Here is a 20,549-nt window from a genome sequence, read left to right as displayed (position 1 = left end):
TTAATCAAGCATGATAATGGTATTGAAACTATAATTAAAGAGATGCACGGATGTAGCTAGCTAATATACTACTTAATTAATTACCTTGGCTCGCACCCATTTCAGCTGTTGTTTCCATTGGCCTTGAACCTCTTTGATGAACTTTTGCCAAGCCCTGCCCGCGGCAAAGAAAATGAATAAAGGAGTTATTAATTAGTTGATATCAGGAAATGAACTAAAGAGGTCGACATAGTTCGATAATGATTGAAATTATCCGTCGACCATCCCCTCACGACTGTGTAGTCATTAATGTCTTTAAGTAGTGAGTCCAATACTTGAACTTTTCCCTCGTCAACTTCAATCATTAGTAGGATCCAGTGAAAACTGCATGCGCACATGTTTGTATAATTAAGCGGGCATGTGCATAACTCATCAACTACACTTATTAACATCTAGTAAGCAAAAACAGAATTTGTAGTACAAGACAGTGTCACTCACCCGAAGTTGTAAGGAAGTACTATTTCTGGTTGGGTATTTAGTCGCTTCAAGAACTCTAGCAAGCTTCTCTTTGTGTATGGTCGATCATATTCACGTGACCATGTCTCTTGATTAATGGTATTTGGGTCAATTAACCCAATGCCATACCGTCCAGTTTTTTTCATTTCATACATCTTCATTCTGCATAATACCACAGAAAAGAATATAGTGAGGATAATTACAGGTAATGAACGAGCACTGCAGCTAGCTAGAGACTTAAATTACAGAAAGAACTCACTTACAGCAATAGCAACTAAAGATAGATTTGTCGAGTGCATTTTGATTGAATAACTGAAACATTTCTTGAAACTCAACCCACAAATCTTTTTCATGGAAGTAATGCTCCGCCTTGACTTTCACCATGAGGGACTCTCGACTGGTCTTTACTTCTCTCAGGTACCATTCATGCAATTGATGCATTCCCGTTGATAGAAGCTGGATCTCCTCAGGCTTGACCAGAGGTTGGTCGCAGACATATTTCCAATTTAGTTCCTCCTCTGTAAACGTTTGGAATTCCTCGATGCCTAGGAGTTGTTCAACAGTGACACTGGCCTCTTCAGCCCGCCGATAACCCACAAGTATAGGGGATCGCAACAGTTTTCGAGGGTAGAGTATTCAACCCAAATTTATAGATTCGACACAAGGGGAGCCAAAGAATATTTGTAAGTATTAGCAGCTGAGTTGTCAATTCAACCACACCTGAAGATTAATTATCTGCAGCAAAGTGATCAGTAGCAAAGTAGTATGATAGTTTTGATAATAGTAACAGTAGCAATGGTAACGGTAACAGTGATAGCAGTAGTTTTGTAACAAGTGCAACAGTAACGATAGCAGTGGTAACTTGGCAAGAACAATATATAGGAAAATCGTAGGCATTGGATCGGTAATTTGTTGGATGATATTCATAATGTGACAGTCATAACCTAAGGCGATACGGCACTAGCTTCAATTCATAAATATAATGTAGGCATGTATTTCGTAAATAGTCATACGTGCTTATGGAAAGAACTTGCATGACATCTTTTGTCCTACCCTCCCGTGGCAGCGGGGCCCTATTGGAAAGTAAGGGATATTAAGGCCTCATTTTAATAGAGAACCGGAACAAAACACTAACACATGGTGAATACATAAACTCCTCAAACTACGGTCATCACCGGGAGTGGTCCCGACTATTGTCACTTCGGGGTTGCCGGATCATAACACGTACTAGGTGACTATAACTTGCAAGAGCGGATCTAGAACATGGATATAATTGTGATAACATAAACGGTTCAGATCTGAAATCATGGCACCCGAGCCCAAAGTGACAAACATTAAGCATGGCAAAGTCATAGCAACATCAATCTCAAAACATAGTGGATACTAGGGATCAGGCCCTAACAAAACTAACTAGATTGCATAATGAATCTCATCCAACTCCTCACCGACCAGCGAGCCTACGAAGGAATTACTCACTCCCGGTGGGAGCATCATGGAATTGGCGATGGAGAAGGGTTGGTGATGACGAAGATCGAAGTTCCCCCACTCCGGAGCCCCAAACGGACTCCAGATCTGGCCTCCCGATGAAGAACATGAGGTGACGACGGCTCCGTCTCGTGGAACGCAATAATTCTTTCTCCTTGATTTTTTTATAAAAATATGTGATTTTTATAGCGTCAGTTTCAGGGTCTGCGGGGCAACCAGGTGGGGACAACCCACCTGGGCGCCCCTGGAGGGGGAGGCGCACCCTGGTGCGTTGTGCCCAACCAGGTTCCCCCCTCCGGTGGTTCTTGACTCCAGAAATTCTCTTTTATTGTATAAAAAATTCTCGCAAAGTTTCGTTTCGTTCCAAAACTTTTATTTCTGCACAAAAACAACACCATGATAGTTCTGCTGAAAATATCGTCAGTCCGGGGTTAGTTTCATTCAAATCATGCAAATTAGAGTCCAAAACAAGAGGAAAAGCGTTACGAAAAGTAGATACGTTGGAGACGTATCAACTCCCCCAAGCTTAAACCTTTGCTTGTCCTCAAGCAATTCAGTTGATAAACTGAAAGTGAAAAAGAAAAACTTTTACGAACTATTTTGCTCTTGTTTGCATAAATAAGCTTAAACAGCACCCAGATTTTCAGCCAATATTATAATTAGCCATGCCGACAATAACTCTTAAAAATTATATTAACTCATATCAATGACATAATCAGTTAGCGAGCAATAAGAAGATATCTCAAACAGCAACACATTATCAAAACAACCATGATATAATATGACAATAGTGGTATCTCGCTAGCCCTTTCTGAGACCGCAAAATATAAATGCAGAGCACCTCCAAAGTTCAAGCAGCGACTAAACATTGTAATTCATAGTAGAAAAGATCCAGTCATAATGCACCCAACATTAGCTACAAACAATGCATTAGCATGACAGCAGTGCTCTCAGGTTCTGGCGCTTATTTTAGATGGTGATGACACAACATAAAAGTAAATAGATAGTCCCTTTGCAGAGGGAAACAGTGATTTGCAGCGTTGCCAGAGCTCAAGTTTTAAAACAGAGGTAAAAGATATTTTGAAAAATGCACTCTTCTTGTTTAAAAGAAACTACTGTTTGCCCGTTTAAAAGAAACTCCTAACTACAGTTTGCCCAGTTCTATTTTAATGAGTCTTCACTACTTCGATCATAGAGTAGATGTGAAAATCGTATGGTTAACATGCAAGGCATGCTTTTGCTTTCTATGGAGGGAGAAGAAACAGGCTGAGGTACGTAGCACTGGTGCTAATGAAATTCACGTTAGTGTTTGTGTGATTAATACGACGCATGCAAAGTGACACTCGCTAGTGTTTGTGTGAGCACTGAACTGTGAAGTGCTATGTTATGTTTGTGTCATGTGTCCTGTGTAGTTACATGTGCTTGCTGCTAGCTCTCAGTTGTGAGTAGTCGCTTTAGCAACTTGTGAATATCGTACTGCCGAAGAGACAGCAGTGGACTGGCTTGTTTAATGGCATTTGGTTTGGCGCCACTCCACTAATTGCAGATCGATTGACTGAAAGCGAAGGAGAAAATGATCGATCGAAATGAGGGCAAGACTAGAATATATTGGTAATGCTTTTTTTTCATTTTGGATAAAGAGAGCTTCCTCTGCGATTTCTATTGGAAGAAACCATAATGTCTTACATCTAACCAGGACCAACAAAGAGCAAAATATATTTGTAATGCTAAATGATTAGACTAATTAAACATATCATTTCCCTCGCAAAAAAATAAATAAAGCTATCATTTGTGTGCGTGCGTTTGTTGTATGTCTTCTCCAGGGCGGGGCATACACCCACCAAACTGCAATACTTTTTTCTTAGGTCCAGAGAATGTACCTGAATGCTCTGAAACTCAATCTTTCTGGTCTGAGCATACATACTCCATATGTGTATACATACATACATACATACATACATACATATATATATATATATATATATATATATATATATATATATATATATATATATATATATATGCATTATGTTGAGAAGCAATATACAAATTTATACGCATGTGCTGATCCCTCCGTTATCTAAGACCAGTTGAGCAAAGCAGGTGAAAAGAGCTAGGGGGTGACACGGATAGTAATTAAGAATGCAAAAGGCAAGGTGAAAAGTTGGAAAAAGAGGAGGCCCGAGAAATGCATGCTTGAACCTGATCGCTGCCCTTTTTCAGGGCAACATAGATCGAATCATGAATGCATGTTGATCCCACGCACACACATACAATACACAGCTAGCTAGCAAGGTAGTGCAACGGTGTGCAGGATACATAGAGGGCGGAGACACTTTAGTATATTCGATTCGATCGGCTCCAGTGCATAGTGGGATCGACACATATGCCCTTTAGTTAGTTCCCAGCTTTCCAGGGGCGTGCTGCTTGCCTCTGCAGCGACACACACACACCATCATCATCATTTGCCCAGAAAATGATTCCACTTCTTCCTACAATATTTTTTATTTCTATCTTAATTACCATGCATGTACTACTACTACGATTACAGCTTGCTAATCTACCAACTTTTGACAACAATGTCTCACCGTATCGATCTCTAGCGGAGATGCCTAACTTTTGCTGGAGTGTTGTGACGATCGATAGGACCAGCTAGGAGTAGCTGTTATTTGGAGCATGCGACGCACTCGCCTACTAGCTCGCTAGATCTCCCCGCTGTTACCTTAAAAATGTACTACTATTGAATGGTCCCCCAGGTGTCGGTGTTTACTTAACTCCGACCCCCACATGCACGTACGCACGCATGCATGTGATAATGAACCAACAGTAGGGTTAATCTGAATCATCAGCTAGCTGTAATGTCGACGCTTTCGGGTGACACGAGAATATACACTCTTTTCTTTGGATGGTCCAAATACGTATGATGGAATGCAAGAAGAGAGGGGGGATTAAGCAGGCAACAAAATCTCATCCTGGGAGCAGAGCCGGTCCAGAGGCCGACAAAGGGATGGATGTGCCAGCACTAGCAACCATAGGCAAGCGCGCCATCGATGGATGCGCGCACCGTCGTCGCCACTCCACACCGGTCGCGTCGCGTCACATCCTCTTGTCACTTTTACCCTTTTCCTGGCCGGCCGGTATTTGCGTACTTCGGGTTTCCAGGATCAGCTGGCCTTCAGTACTAGTTCAGTATATGTGATTTATTTTTAATTTTCTTTTGGAAAGGAGGATAGCCCTCGGCCTCTGCATCAGAGTGATGAGTTCGGTATATGGGATGGACAGTCACCCAAATACTCCCGCACTATTGCGTTTGAATGGATGTGCGGATCACTCGGGTGCGGAGGCCAACGGTCTTTCCCTCTTTTCAGGGAAAACGCATGGAGTATTCCCATGAGACGGACCTTGATTACGTGGAGCCACAAACACAACTTTGTAATCACTTAGTAAAATCACTTTGGTGTGTTCATTTTCGTTTAAAAACCTTCTTAGTTTTGCAAACACTTTGCTGCCGCCGCTCCTGATTACGCTTAAGCTTTGCTTATGCAATGATGTAAAGATACATGATGTCTGCCATTATATCACTTACGGCTTTATTTTATATACATGCCATTGATGTTTTCTTTGAGCCCTTGTTAATCAAACACCGCAGGCCCCATTTTTCATGCCACTATCTTAATCGGATTTTTTTCACACACCCCACATTTACATCGATTAATTCACACATTCATATATTATTGATTATTTAATGATGTCACAGAAGCCTACCATCAATGCTGAATGAACTATTTTAAAAATACGGAGGCTATCCAAAATGGATCTGCCACATGACAAGATCTTCACGATCCTACCACAAACACTACCCCCAGACAAACTTCAAGAAAGGATCGTCATACGAGCGCCGATATTAACTAGTTCAACCAAAGGCTGAACATAGAATTTTCAACCATGAAGCCAAGCTTCGAGCCGACACCTTCAACAAGGGCACGATGCTCGCATGCCGAAAGTGCCTTAGCTAGCCATAAAGAGAAGATCTTGGGTTCTGACCTGGAGAACGGCCATACTTGTCAAATTTGTCACTGCCAACAACCTCTCTAAAGACTGTGTCGTATCGCTAGCCAAATCTTGGCGCGGAGACAACCCAAAGTATTCCTGCATCGCTCGAGAGACGATGGATGCGGGTTGAGGACCACGCCGTCTTGCTTCTGGTTACTATCGCACCTCCTAAGATCCCCGATGATGGGAGCTGAAATGGACACTTGGACATAGGCTGATCTTCAGATCCGGCCGCCATTACAACCACCATGCAGATTGTCGTCGTTGCAGCCACCTAACGGGTCCGCCCACCACGTCCCCGGGGTCACCACCCCAGCGTCGTCTACCATCGACCCCATCGATGGGATTGGTCATTCTATACATGGTTGCACCGCCAGATCCAGCCCACACCAGGGCCTCACTGCCAAGACCTGCATAAGCCAACCGTTCTCGCAGGCATGCCGGTGCCATCCGTAGGACACTACTCTGGATAAAAAGTAGGATTTGCGCCTGCGCATACTGGACCTGACCATGCCCCGGATAGAAGTATGGGATGTCGACGTGCACGTCCTCGCATGTTTGGAGCACCCACTACTGTGTAGTCATCCTATGCAAACAGTTTAAGCCCACTTTCGCTGACACAGTTTCAACCCATCGCCTTGCTAAGATGGGTGATAGGGGGTCCGAGTGAAACCCGTGGGGCGAGCCCACCTTAGGCCGTCCCAAGTGATGAAACCCTAGCTCGATCAAGTGTATAAGTTGAGCTTGGGTGGGTACATAGAGATCCAATACATTCTAGATGATCCTAGGGCTAGGATTCTCACCTACCAGTAGCTTCTTCCTCTCCACCACCAAGACCGAGAGCTTGGAACCCAAAAAACCAATCTCCGCGATGATCCTCCCGATCGCCGGTAAGTACTCGAGAAATACAACCACCAAGGGTAGGAGTAGGGTCTTACCTCCTCCCGTAGGGCCCAAACCCGAGTAAATCGCCCGTCACGTACCTTGCCATCTAGACCCGTTGCTTGCATCCCCTTCGAAAAAATATGCCATCGCTCGACGGCACTGCGGGTCTCAGGAACACTGACACACAGTGAAACACGGAGATTCGGATCATACTAGATCCGGGTCATTACAATTATCAGATATAAGGTGCCCTTTGGGTGTCTTTTTTTCAGAAGAAAATAACAAGTCCAAACTAGTTTTTTCCCGTTAGAGAAACAATTATTTGATGATTGTTGACTACTTCGATCATAGATGTGAAAATTGTATGGTTGGAATGCAAGGCATGCTTTTACTTTATTTGGTGGAAGAAGAAACGGGCCTGAACGATCATACCAATCATAAGTACTACCTCTCAAGGGTTCCTCTGCCTCCAGCCGCCGCCGGACCGCCTCGTCTCCAGTGGCCTTAGGACCATGGCGGTGTGGTGGATCCCGGCCCTTGCCGGTGGGAGGCCTTTGTTTTTAGATGTTTCTTCGAGTTTTGTTAGGGTTTGTGTCCTGCTCAGGAAGACGAGACGACGGCAGCTCGTTGAAGATGGAATAAGGTTCTCCCCGCCTAGCCCCCCTCCCGGTGGTGCGTTTAGCATCGTCGGTGGGCGTGTGAAGGTGTGTCTCCAGCGGATCTTTCCTTGGTGTATTTGCTCAGAATGGGTCGTAGTTCGACTACATTCATGTGTCTTCAGGTTGGATCCTTCCGATCTACGCTACTACTCTTCAACGGCGGCGATTGCTATTCTCATGCGCTGGTCCTATGGGGCCTTAGCACGACGACTTCCCGGCTATCTACTACAGCAATTTTTTCCCGGCTCCAACAAGGGAGGGGCGATCAGCGGTGCGTCTTCGGTCCGCTTCAGTGCTTGTAGTCGTTGATAGGTTGTCTACATATCTTGATGTAATATTTATCATTTTTGGTGTTCGCTGTACTAACAAGATTGAAGATGAATAACACGTCCAAAAGAAAAGATTGAAGATGAACAGATTGGAGATTTTCCCGAAAAAAAGAAAAAAGAAAGAAAAGGGGCTGAGGTAGCACTGGTGCTAATGATGTTCACGTTCAAACCAGGATCTATAACTAGTTGCGAGATTAATACGACACATGCAAAGTGACACTCGCTAGTGTTTGTCGGTACTCGCTTTAGCAACTGCTGAAGTTCGAGTTGGTGAAGAGACAGCAGTGGACTGGCTTGTTTAATGGCATTTCCTTTGGCGCGACTCCACTAACTGCAGATCGATTGACACAAAGCTAGCGAAGGAGAAAGTGATCGATCGAAATGAGAGCAAGACTAGAATATATTTGTAATGCTAAATGATTAGACCAATTGAAGGATGAAGTTATCATTTGTGTGCGTGCGTTTGTTGTATGTCTTCTCCAGGACATACACCCACAAATACTGCCATACTGGCAGTGGTAGGTCCTGATAATGTATCTGAATGCTCTGCATTATGTTGAGAAGTGGTATATAAATTTATACGCATATGTATATATATCTGAAACTGACTCTTTCTGGTCCGAGGACATGTAAATTTCTGATATGTGTCGATATATCTGCATTATATTGAGAAGCAATATATAAATTTATATGCATGTGCTGGTCCCTCCGTTACTTAAGACCGGTTCAGCAAAGCAGGTGAAAAGAGCTAGGAGTGACACGGATAGTAATTAAGAATGCAAAAGGCAAGGTGAAAAGTTGGAAAAAGAGCAAACCGGAGAAATGCATGCTCGAACTGATCAGGGCCCTTTTCAGGGCCGCATAGATCGAATCATGTATGTCGTTCAATTGTTTCGATCTATATGTCGACTCCACGCACACACACACTAGCTAGCTAGGTAGTGCAATGGTGCAAGATACATAGGGGGGTCACTTTAGTATATTCAGGTACAACAGGCAATAGAGAACGAAGAAGATTGAATCAACACAGCGGACATAAGATTATGAACGTGGAAAACCCTCCAATGCGAAGGGAAAAAACCCACTCACTATATAGGAGGAGGTTGGAAAACCGATTACCTATTGTGAACAGTATTAGAAGATAGGAGCCCCCGAGTTTTCCCCCGCTCCCCCCGGCCTCCCTCCCCTCGCCGCCGCCGGTCGCGTCGCCGGCCAAAGGCCGCACGGCGTAGGCGGCGGCGGGGCGTCTTCTTCCTGCGCGCCGGAGGCTTGCGTCGCGGGGCGCGGCCTTCTGCGTCGTCGGCGCGGTCGTCGGCCGTCCTCGGGCTCTGCTCCCTCCCCCCTGGCATGCTGGCGTCCCGGTGGTCCTGCCCCCCCCCCTCTCCCTCCTGGCGGCGGCTCTTGGGGTTCCGGGGGCGGGGGCCTTGCTGGCGGCGGATCTGGGTGCCCCTGTCCAGATCTGGATGGTGGCGGCGGCAGTCGTGTGGGTGGCGGCGGCGACCTGGCTAAGGTGGTGGCGGGGCGGCCGGCGGTCTGGTTGCTCCTTGCGGGGTGGCGGGGCGCCGGGCGTCCATGGCCGGGGGTGGGCTGCGTCTTCGGCGGCGTGTCGCAGCTGCTGCAAAGTGGCTAGGGGCTGCTCCTCGGGGTCTCGGCGTGGATGTGGGCTGCCGCGGCGTGGTGGTACACTAGTAGAAAAAGGGGCTTTCGTTCGGGCCTGGCCAGCCCATCAGTCCCGGTTCTGCCACGAACCGGGACCAATGGAGGCATTTGTCCCGGTTCGTGAGCCCAGGGGGCCGGCCGGGGCCTCGTGGGCATTGGTCCCGGTTCGTCTGGGCCCATTTGTCCCGGTTCTTGGCACGAACCGGGACCAATGGGCCTCGCTCCTGGCCCACAACCATTGGTCCCGGTTTGTGGCAGGAACCGGGACAGAAGGATGGCCTTTCGTCTCGGTTCCACCCACGAACCGGGACAAATGAGTTGCCTATATATACCCCATCGCCGGCGAGCAGAGCACTCCACAGTGCTCTGTTTTTTGCTGGCCGGCGAGGGGGAGGGCATTGGGTGCTCTAGCTCACCTCCTATACACATGAGGTGTTCGATGAAATGCCCGAGCCACACTACTTAAGCTTTCTCCTCTCGAAGCTCGACCTTCGAGCTCCATTTTTCCCGAGATTTGTCTAGGTTTATATTAGCGGTCCGTCACGCCCTGTCTCCGTCTTCACCGCCGTCGATCGCCCGCGCCGATCTCGTCGCCGGGACCACCGTGGTGAGCCTCTTGTTCTTATCTTCTTTCTGAAAAAAAATCTTACTTTACATAGATACTTGTCTAATTTTCTTACTTTTGACACACATAATTATATATAATGCACGCAGATGAACCGGCAATGGATGTACGGTGACAGACACACCTCCGAGTACATTAAGGGCGTGCATAAATTTCTCGAAGTGGCTGAGGCAAACAAGCAGAATGGTTTTATGTGCTATCCATGCCCTAGCTGTGGGAATGGTTTTGTGATGTGTTGTACTCGTTGTCCAGGGGACCATCTTCGACTGTATTGACTTACAAAGGATACGAGATAAATGAGAATACATTTTACATGATCGCCCAAGATCAAAAGAGCACCAACCAAAACAGCGGTGTCCGCTTTGATGCAGCAACCGAGAGGGGAAAGGACACATATTATGGTTACATAGTGGAAATATGGGAACTTGACTACGGACATGATTTTAAGGTCCCTTTGTTTAAGTGCAAATGGGTCAATCTGTCAGGAGGCGGGGTACAGGTAGACGCACAGTACGGAATGACAACAGTGGATCTGAACAATCTTGGGTACACTGACGAACCGTTCGTCCTAGCCAATGATGTGGCACATGTTATCTATGTGAAGGACATGTCTACCAAACCGAGAAAAAGAAAAGATAAGGAAGCGAATACATCATACGATGAGCCAAAGCGCCACATAGTTCTTTCAGGAAAAAGGGACATCGTGGGAGTGGAGGGCAAGACAGACATGTCTGAAGATTATGAAAAGTTTCATGAAATTCCTCCCTTCAAAGTCAAGGCTGACCCAAGCATCCTGATAAACGATGAAGATTATCCATGGTTACGGCGCAATAAGCAAAGCACACAAGCGAAAAAAAGTGAAGACTTTCTCTCCACAACTATTATGATGATACCATGCCAACTTTCAACCTTTTCGTAGTTCATTTGAAATGCCTTGTAAGAGATTGTCCGTTTTGTACATGAAGTGCATCTAGTTTTTGCCGTAACCCTCTCAACTTTCTTGCACATGCACTAGTAGATTTAATAAAACTAGTTTATTTTACTATAGAAGTAGTTTATTTTTAGCAAGAAAATTAATAGAACTAGTTTATTTTGTTAGTTAAAGCAATTATTCCCGCATCGACGTCGACGATGCCTATCCCGCATCCTCGTCGTCGACTCGGCGGAGAAGGCCGGCTTGATCAGAGGGGCCATGTCCGGGACTAGGCTCCGCCGGGCTGGTTTTGGGAGGTGCTACCTTCCGGCGCGCGTAGGTTGGTGAGGAGCCAGCCCGTCGTTGACCCGATCCTTGTTTGGTGGCAGTCGCGTGGGCCAGTGACGGTGCCGAGGCTTCCGGGCACCGCGGAGGTGGTACGTCACCGTGTCAGCGAGGAGGACGAGCACATCCGTCGCTACATGGTTGCGTTGGAGGGCAGGTTCGACAATACCTGGCAGGTTCTTCAGGGATCTAATTGGAGCTATGATCCTGCGATGGTTCCTTCCCTTTGGGTGTCCACCGCCCGCGCCGATACCCGTCGGGCGCTACGGTTCTAGCTGTTTTAGCGATGTTATATGTATGATAGTATTCGAGGTGTATTAGTGATAATATTCGACGATGTATGATAGTAGTTTTGCTTATAATTGAATGCATGCTAATTTGAATACTACTTTATTTTATGATTTGGTTTTGCTTATTGAATGCTCAAATTGGAAAACTACTCCTACTTTGAATGCTAAAATTGGAGAGCACTATGCAAGGCGTATGCATATGATTAGTTGATAGCTTATAGGGTTTTTGTTTTTGCAGAAATCTAGGAGCCCCCCTCCATCATCCCCGCCGTCGTCCCCGTCACCGTCCCCCTCCGACCTCGAGGTGAGACCAGCCACGAACTGGTTTTAGAAAGATAATTAAACGATATTTCGGGTTGACTTTAAGTCTGTTGAGTCCCACCATATATGAGAGGACGAAGAATCCCGACTGTTGTCGCGGGGGTAGCTTCTCCTTCGTTCCTGTGTGCTTGACAATTTGGTGTAATGCACTCGGGAACGAAAGGAGGAGCTACCATCACCGACAGTCGCAAATGTCAGAGAGGAATCAGTGAGGGAGAGTTCCACCATATATATATATGAGAGGATGAAGAATCCCGACTGTTGTCGTGGGGGTCGCTTCTCCTTCATTCCCGTGTGCTATACATTTTGGTGTAATGCACTCGGGGATGAATGGAGGAGCGACCATCACCAACGGTCGAATGTATACACCACGTGAGCTGAGAGTTTTCAAGAAAAGACTTGACAGACCGATAGTCAACTTGTGATGAATAATAATGATCTAACTTAGGTTTTTTAGTACATATATTTAATTGTAGACATTTAATATTTGAATTATGAACATAGGAAATGTCGTACTCGGACGACGAAAGTCTCCCGGGGGAGTGCGACTGGTGCCACGACGACCGAGGTCAGTGCGACAGGTTCATTGAGCTGGACGAAAATCGACGCTTCAGCATTAAGCTCGAGGAGACCTTCGATGTTGAAACGGTACGCAACGACGACAAGTGTTTTTTTCGTAATTAAGCACGACTTCAACTATATATTTCAACGTGTACTTATCATCTTTTACAATTCAACTAGCTTATCCCATGCTTTGCAAGACGCTATGTCTTGGAGAGGATGGGTTTTGAAGACCATGAAAATTTCCAAACAAAGAAAATTCACCTAAGGACCCATCATGGTATGGATTTCGAAGTAAAACTGTACAATGCTGAGAGCGTAACCCATTTTGGTTGCAAGAATTGGGAAGCACTTTGCAAGATGTATGGTTTTCATGAGGATATGCTTGTCAGCATGGATCTTGGTGATCCTGAAATCGAGCAAAACAATCTAGACATTTGGGTCCTTGTTGATACGCCTCCAATTCTACCGCTACGTGAGTTTCTCAAACATAGTTATTAACTAATTTATATTGTTTATTTCAAAATAGTTGACAGCTTATTTTCATTGACAGCTTATTTTCATTCTTCAAAGAATGTGCGGAAGATGGTAGACAAAACCCACTACGATGACTGCGAATTAACTTATCAGGAGAAAAATCATCTGATCGCATTTTGTACTGATCTTGAGAATTACAATATCTACAATCAAACTCCTCAACATTATGGTGAATACGTGCCACTAGTGCACGTGTTGAACAATAGTAACTTCCATGGAGATACCCTGGTAAGATTTTTACTATTACGACATCCTTGCATCTTTTGCATACTTCTAAAACTAGTACATCATTGCTAACTACGAAGTTATTACTATGTTTTTCAACAGATAATCCCGAATGATTGTGTGCCTCATCTGATGTATCAGCATGGTGGTCGCCTTGATGTTTTGAACATACGGCCAGGTCATCCTACGAATTTCAACTGTCCATACAGGATTTCTAAAAGAAGTGGAGACATGAAAATTAAAGAATGGAAAAAATGTATGGACAGCCATAAGGAGGTTCTTGGAAGCAAAAGGAAGCGCCGCGCAAGAATTAAGTAGGGTTGGTTCGATGACATGATGATGATCGTATGACTTGTTATTAATAACGAGTAAAAGTTGTATGATGATGATTAGTAGGACTTGTTATTATGATGATGCATGATGCGAGCATGAAGAGTTATTATATATCTATGGGTGAAATGAACATGGATTGGATTAAAGTGAAGGCAACATGCATGTGGTGCATGTCGAAAGTAGTACAATCCAAACTTGATCAAGTTAGGATTAGTATTATTTTCCACATGCACCACATGTTGCCTCACTTCAATCTAAGTCATGTTTAGAAATAGCAGTATAGCAGTAGCATGGAGATAAGAGAGGACATATATCTCTATTAGCTACCTATAACAACCTAAATCAACCCCCAAAACCCCTAAACCACCTCCTTTAAAAAAACAGCCCCTGAAATGCTGACGCGTGGAAGCTTATTGGTCCCGGTTGGTGCTACCAACCGGGACCAAAGGCCCTCCTGCCTGGGCTCGCCGGAGCGGCCACGTGGGGGCCCATCTGTCCCGGTTCGTACAAGAACCGGGACTAAAGGCCTAGGGCATTAGTAAAGACACTTTAGTCCCGGTTCCCCAACCGGGACAGATGGGCCTTATGCACCGGGACAAATGGCCCTTTTTCTACTAGTGGTAGCTCATGGTGGTGGTCTGGATCGTTTCACGACGGCGGCTGGTCTCCTCCGGCGTCGGCCGTCGGTGAGCGGCCTTTTTCGACCTTCGATTCCTCCCCTCGTCGTCCGGGCTCTACCCTCGTCATAGGGCTGGACTGCTCCCAGTTGCGGTCCATTGCTCGTCTCACGCCCGTGGCTGCGAGACCGAGCTCGTCTCGCGCCCGGCAGCAGGACCGAGCTCGTCTCGCGCCCGGCGGCAGGACCGACCTCGTCTCGCGCCCGGCAACAGGACCGAGCTTGTCTTGCACCCGGTGCAGCAGGACGGGTGATGGAGGCCATTTTTGGGCCGGCCCTTTGGGTCTCGGCGCCGGGGGCCGTCCAGGGGTGTGTAAAGGAGCGACCTTTCCACTCGTCTCTTTGGTTGGGGTAGCGACGGGTCTCGGGTGCGGTGGTGTCAAGGTCTTGGATGCCGGGGCGGCGGCCCTGGTGGTGGTAGCGCGGTGCTCATGGGCAGAGCCCGTGGCTTGGTGCTGCTCGGTGACCATGGCCGTGTGGGTGGCATGGTGGCAGGGGTGTGGCGTTCGGTGGCGGTGAGTGTTTGCTGGGGTGAAAACCTGTTCTATCCTCGGACGGACCGGCGGCAGCGTAGCGCGTTACCTTCTTGAAGGCGTCGTCGTGGCTCTCACCGGTCATCGTGTCGCTCCAGGGGAAACTCTGACCCTCGGATCAGGCGGTGGCGGCGTGATAGCATCGTAACCTTCTTGGAGGCGCCGCCTTGAAGCTCACGGTTCGTCATATGCGGCTTCATCTCTTCGTGATGGCGTGTTCACAGTGGAGGTCCCCGATTGCTCTTGTAGTGTTAGGGGTGGTGTTGCTGCGCTCAGCGCCTATGTATCCCGCCTTGGGTGTGTGCTTGTGTTGTCGTGGGGTGTGTTTGTACTTGGGCTGTGGTTGATCTGTGCTTTATATATAAAGCGGGGCGAAAGCCTTTTTCAGTATAGGAGGAGGTTACAAACCCAGGGGAATTACGATGATAATCTTATCTCATGCGACGGTTTACAAAGAATATATATGGCAGTGGTGACGTAGGTTGTAACTGATTCATGCTACCGGGGGCTACCCCCCTCCCCATACGGGCCAAGCCTCTCGGCTAGGGGACTCCGCTCCACTAAGTCAGAAGTTAGCCTTTATAGGAATTTAGATCACAATTTAACATATTCGGTATTCGATCGGCTCCTATGCATACTGGGATCGACATATAAGCCCTTTAGTTGGCAGCTTTCCAGGGACATGCTGCTTGCCTCTGCAGCGACACACACCATCATCATTTGGCCAGAAAATGATTCCACTTATTCCTACCAAAAATTATACTTCTATCTTGATCACTACATCCTGCTAATCTACCAACTTTTGACAACAATGTCTCACCTTATCGATCTCTAGCGTACGCGCTTAACTTGCGGGAGTGTTTGCGATGATCAGCTGTTCTTTGGAGCATGCGACGACACACTCGCTTGTTGAACATATATACATAATTAAGCTCGCTCGCTCGCTCGCTAGATCTCCCCGCCGTGAGCTGAAAAATGTAGTGAATGGTCCCCCAGGTATCGGGGTTTACTTAACTCCAACCCCCACATGGATCAACGCACGCGTGCATGTGATAATTAACCAAGAGTAGGGCTAATCTGAATCAGCAGCTAGCTGTAATGTCGACGCTTTCGGGTGACACGAGAATACTCTTTCCGTTGGATGGTCCAAAAAATACTTACGATGGAATGCAAGAAGAGATTAAGCAGGCAGCAAAATCTCATCCCGGAGCAGAGCCGGTCGAGAGGCCGACAAAGGGACGGACGGATGTGCCAGCACTAGCAACCGCATAGCCTGCCTGCCTCGGCAACCATCGATGGATGCCACTCTCCACTGGTTGCGTCACATCCTCCTTTGGTCACTTTTACCCTTTTCCAGGCCGGCCGGTATTTGCGTAACGTTGGGATTCCGGGAGTGTATTATTTTTCGATAAAGATGAATTTTATTGGCTTAAAATTGAGCACTAAAAGAGGATACAAACGCAATGAGCGCACACTCGACACACAATGACTTGAACACTCGGCCTAATGTCCCAACCTTTTTGGTTTAACCGGCTGTATTACATCAAGTCTTAAAATTCCAGGAAGATTGTGACCAAACTGGTGTCGAAAACCCTCATTCGGAAGCTTCCAGGAGTACAGGACCACATGATTTCACTCCTCGTGTCCAAATCACTGTACATATACGTGGATTAGCTGGCCTCCAGTCGTTCAGCATGCGATGGACAGTCACCCACATACTTCCGCACTATTTTGTTTGCATGAATATGTGGATCATTCAGATGCAAAGGCCAAGGATCACTCCTTCTTTTCAGGAAAAACACAAAGGAGTATTTCCATAAGACGAAGTGGAGCGATATATGCTCAAATACAACTTTGTAATCACTGAATAAGATCACTTTGGTGTGTTCATTTTCTTGTAAAAATCTTTTTTAGATATGCAAACACTTTGCTGCCGCTCTTGATTACACTTAAGCTTTGCTTATGCCATGATGTAAAGATACATGATGTCTGCCATTATATCACTTACGGCTTCATTTTATATACGTGCCTGGCGTTTTCTACTTTTCTTTGCGCCCTTGTTAAACAAACACCGCATGCCCCATTTTTTGTGCCACTATTTTAACCGCATTATTTTGCATCCTGGCATTTGCATCGACTAATGGACAAATTTATATATTATTGATTATTTAACGATGTCAACGTAAGCCTAGCATCGATGTCGAATGACTCGGTTTAGAAAAAACAAGGTCAACCAAAATGGATTAGTTACCCGCAAAAAAAACAAAATGGATTAGTCTTGTGACAAGATCTTCATAATCCTACCACAAACACTATGACATGCGATCAAATTAACTCAGAAATATGCTACTCCCAAACAAAACCTACAAGAAAGGATTCGTCGTAAGTGCACCGATGTTAACTAGTCCAACCAAAAGCCGGACATAGAATTTTCAACCACGAAGCCAAGCTTCAAGCCAACACCTTCAACAAGGGACGCTCACATACTGACCTTGCCTTTGTTGGAATTTTGCTAGTAGGCCTTTGGCTCAAAGCCCAACTAAAATTCTGAAATTCTCTTGGCCCATTCATGCACACATGTGAGTGGAGTGAGTGAGACTAAAGTTTACTTCCACCACGGAAGTTGAGTGAGACTTGCACCTCTTTATAAAGTGAGCTTTTTTACCACTTGTATGAGCATGAGAAGAGGAGACCTACACGCGTGCTCCTCCTCCTCGCTCGCCTCGCCATGCCACGCATCGTCACGATGCGCCGCAGGTTGCGGGATTGAGCCGAGCCGAGGACAGAGCTATGCATGTTGTCTATATTTTTGCTGCTCGGGAAAAATTAATGAGTCATTAATCAATAATTAACGGACGCGTTAATTACTGAACCGTTTCCGATTCTTTTGGATCGCGACTTGGACGTCGAGTTTACTCCCACGACCTACCCGGCCCGCAGTATATAGTCAGGCAAACGTCTACCCTAGCCGCCGTCGTATCATATGGTTTCGCACCACCGTTGCAGATCATTGCGCCGCCAAGCAAGTCTTCTCCATCCCTCCTTTCGGCGTGCACCGCAAGAAGGGACAGCAGGCCTCCGGAACCCCGCCTCTCGTGATCCTGTACGGGAGAGAGGCGATCAGGTTTTTGGGGAGCGTGCTCATGCGACTGCTGGCAGCGACGGCTTCTTCCCCGACCTCGGCAATCTCATCCTCGATGACATGGGCGACAACGTCAACGCCGGCGGTGCTGCACCCGCTGCACCGTATGTGATTCTATCCTTCTTATTCGAGATCGTGGTAGAATTCATGTTTCTAATATGTGCCCTAGATGTGATCTGTTCATCTACTATGCTAGTTCGCATGATTAGTTTAATCTCTGCTATTGCTGTCATGATCTATCTTTTGTTTATCCGGATTAAATCTCGTAATAATTTGCTCATATTTCCAACCGCCTTAGCTAGCTATAAAGAGAAGATGTCGGGTTCTCACTCGAAGTACGGCCATATTTGTCGTCATATTCGTCATTGCCAGCAGCCTCTAAAGATGACGCCATCTCGCTAGCCAAATCCTACCGCCAAGACAACCCAAAGCCATCCCGCACCGCTCGAGAGGATGGTGGATGCAGATTGAGGACCACACTGTCTTACTTCTGGTTACCATCACACCTCCTTCAATCCCCGGTGATGGGAGAGAAAGGGTCTCTTGGACGTAGGATGGTCTTCAGATCCAGTCACCGTTACAACCACCATGTAGATTGTCGTCGTTGCGGCCCCCTCACGGAACTTGCCACCACATCCCCGGGGCCATTACCCTAGCATCGTCTACCATCGCCCCAATCGATGCGATTTGTCCTTCTAATACAGAGTCGCGCCGCTAGATCCATCCCACATCAGGGCCTTATTGCCAAGACCTGCATAAGCCCCTCATTCTTGTAGGCATGTCGGTGTCAGTCGTAGGACACTACTTCAGATAAGAGTAGGATTCGCGCCTCCACATGCTCGACCTGGTCATGCCTCAGATACAAGTGTGGGATGTTGACACGCGCGACCTCGCATGTCTAGAGCACCATGAAACCCTTGGGGATGAAGACCTCAAGTGTCCTCTGAGTTGGACGGTAGCTCCGCGCATATCCCGCCCACAGGTACCCAAATCGGCGTCATCTCCGGAACGGCTAGCGCCACGGTTGCATCAGCATCCAGTGAGTCGGGGGTGGCAGTACGGGATATAGAACATGTCCTCCCTTGCCTTGGTAATGAAGATGCCATCGTGGTTCCTGCCATCTGTCGTTCTTCCATGCGGTGTCCTACCCCAACCTTAATTGCAACGGACGCCATCGATCCTACCACTGAACCCTCTTCCTCTGTCGCTTTCGCCGAACCAGCGACAGGAGGTAGCCACATCGGCATCACTGAGGGGCTGCTAGCAGGTCGGGAGAAGAGGCGCGAAAGCACCACCATGGTCTCCATGCGACAATGTAGGGGACGACCCATCAATTGCAGATCTTTTCTCCCTCCCCTATTTGGCGCACCACTGTATAAGTTTTTTAATAGATATGCATGATATTCTCGCAGATATGTATTTATTGTCGGATCTTGTATCGAGTCGAAGAGGATGATCTTCTGGTTGTGGTCAACAACTCCAACCATTTACTGTCTCTATCCCATATATTAGTTATTTTTAGTAAAAACAAACAAAATAGACTCCAAGCCTCCTCTTACTCACCTCCCTATTCTAAGAACCTCTGGTCAATCCCATTTCCCCTACACATCTACTCCCTCCGTTCCAAAATAGATGACCCAACTTTGAACAAACTTTGTAGAAAGAGAATAGGGAATACCGTTCCTCCACTAACCCCCAACTACCATGAAAACTCCCACCCGCCACCGACTTGCACCTCGTCGTTTGAATGATCAAAGATGTCACTATAAAATCCCTATTTGTTGTGATGAAAATCCTTGTGACTAAGCTTTAACGATCCCTAAAAACAAAAATCCCTATTTGTTGTGATGAAAATCCTTGTGACTAAGTTTTAACAATCCCTAAAAACATTTTCAGTGACGGTGACCGTCTGTAGTTGATGGGCTCCCGAGGAAGGCCCCCCTCCCTCCTCAGCACTTTTGGTGACTGTTTGCTCTGTTTTTAGGTGACGCAGGTCCAATATCACAGGATATGTACTTATTCTGTGACGATTTTCAGTGGCACGAAGTATCTTGGACGGGTTAATAAAGGAAATATAAATAGAAAATTAGTGATTATATATTTGTAGCTAAATTATTTTGTGGCATGTCAATTGTTAATAGACGAAAATTGTGTGGATTAGGGATCGTTCAGTCCCCTTGTAAAGAAATGAATTATTAAGATCAACGACCATGTCCCCGACGAGGTGAGGAGATGCGCTAGGGCGGCACGGCAAAGCACGGGCGATTCAGGTGTGATCTAGTTATTAACAGACATCGTAGCAAAATTGTTTTGATTTGCTCGATTAGCTGATACACATTGTTACGGACTTTAATGTTTTGCAGGCAATGGATCTATTGAACGACTAAATCAATCAAGCTTACCCCGCCATACATAAATGCTGTTAATGAGTTTATGAAATTCGCACGTGAACACAACAATGAAGGTGATTCAATCTTGTGCCA

Source organism: Aegilops tauschii, chromosome 3, assembly GCF_002575655.3.
Source record: "Aegilops tauschii subsp. strangulata cultivar AL8/78 chromosome 3, Aet v6.0, whole genome shotgun sequence".
NCBI lineage: Eukaryota > Viridiplantae > Streptophyta > Magnoliopsida > Poales > Poaceae > Aegilops > Aegilops tauschii.
This window is presented reverse-complemented; position numbering follows the sequence as displayed.